Source organism: Bos javanicus, chromosome 9, assembly GCF_032452875.1.
Source record: "Bos javanicus breed banteng chromosome 9, ARS-OSU_banteng_1.0, whole genome shotgun sequence".
NCBI classification, from domain to species: domain Eukaryota; kingdom Metazoa; phylum Chordata; class Mammalia; order Artiodactyla; family Bovidae; genus Bos; species Bos javanicus.
The window spans coordinates 35,169,266-35,171,074 of NC_083876.1; the positions used below are offsets into that span (position 1 = coordinate 35,169,266).

General features: G+C 43.4%; 1 pseudogene; it reads left to right on the top strand.

Moving 5' to 3' along the window:
* Positions 1 to 258: 258 nt before the first annotated feature.
* LOC133254500 (enhancer of rudimentary homolog) lies at positions 259 to 682 on the top strand (annotated as a pseudogene).
* Positions 683 to 1,809: the final 1,127 nt, after the last annotated feature.

A 1,809-nucleotide genomic window follows, 5' to 3' on the forward strand; every position in this document is an offset into this window, starting at 1 on the left:
AGTCCATGTTCCTCTATCACATTCCTATATTATCATAACATGTATAAAATTATTTTCCTATGGTTCCACCTTCTTCAGTAGATTGACACTTGAAAGTGAAAGTCGCTCAGTCCTGTCTGACTCTTAGCGACCCCTGAACTATACAGTCCATGGAATTCTCGAGGCCAGAATACCGGAGTATTGGCTGTTAGCAGCCTTGCGGGTAAGCCCGTTGGGGCGGCAGGGGTGGCATTGGCTGCAGGGGGAGACTTTGGCGCGATGTCTCACACCATCTTGCTGGTACAGCCTACCGAGAGGCCAGAAGGCAGAACTTAGGCTGACTATGAATCTGTGAATGAGTGTATGGAAGGTGTTTATAAAATTATGAAGAACATCTAAAGAGAATGAATCCCAAAAGCCTGTCTATCACATATGATATCAATCAGTTGTTTGATTTTATTGATGACCTGGCATCTGCCTTGTTTACTGAGCTGATACCCAGACATACCAGCCTTATGACAAAGACTGGATAAAAGAGAAGACCTATGTGCTCTTTCATCGACAGGCCCAACAGGCTGGCACATTTGGAAGCATTAGGGGAACGGGAGTGAGCTTGGAACACAGGTGTGTACAGTGTGCTGCTGTGCAAGTTTTGTATTATAGTTATCCTGTTTCCATTTTGGTATACCCTAGCCAGAATTGAATGTATTAGATAAAGTGTGATGATCTTGTTCAATCTGAAACCCCCTTTGACCACCCCCCCTCCATTTTTCACTTATACATTTTTATGATGATTTAGATGGAAGTTGGTTTTTGTCAGTTAATGTTGGTTCCAGTCCCTCAAACTGTTCGTTCCTGCTTGATAACATCCACTGAACTAATCCTTCTTCAGATTGGGATGGGGGGCAGTGGCACAGTTTAGTTATATCCTCAAGATAAACTCTTTGTGAAAAACAAATAAATGTTCTTTAGTTAAAGAAGAGAGGCCAGAATACTGGAGTGGGTAACCATTCCCTTCTCCAGGGAATCTTCCCCACCCAGGAATTGAACCTGGGTCTCCTGCATTGCAGATGGATTCTTTGTCAGCTGAGCTACCACAGAACCCCTAAGTATAAGAACTGGATTTTTATAAACTTCTCTGGCTGAATCATGCCTGCCACACAGTAAGTGCTGTGTGTGTGTGTGTGTGTGTGTGTGTATATATGATTGTGTATGTGTACTTTGTACATCTTAAGTGTACATTGATTGGTCCTATATATAGGTATTGTGATTTCATCAGTTCAGTTCAGTTGCTCAGTCGTGTCCAACTCTTTGTGACCCCATGAATCACAGCACGCCAGGCCTCCCTGTCCATCACCAACTCCCGGAGTTCACTCAAACTCACATCCATGGAGTCAGTGATGCCATCTAGCCATCTCATCCTCTGTCATCCCCTTCTCCTCCTGCCCCCAATCCCTCTCATCATCAGAGTCTTTTCCAATAAGTCAACTCTTCGCATGAGGTGGCCAAAGTACTGGAGTTTCAGCTTTAGCATCAGTCCTTCCAAAGAACACCCAGGACTGATCTCCTTTAGAATGGACTGGTTGGATCTCCTTGCAGTCCAAGGGACTCTCAAGAGTCTTCTCCAACACAATTCAAAAGCATCAATTCTTCGGCGCTCAGCCTTCTTCACAGTCCATACATGACTACTGGAAAAACCATAGCTTTGACTAGATGGACCGTTGATTGGTAGTAAAGTTAAGAGTTTCATTAGGGAAATGTAAGTTTTCCTCAGAGAAAGCTATGATAGGCAAAGAGTTTGGAGAATTTTGAAATTATCTGGAACAATTT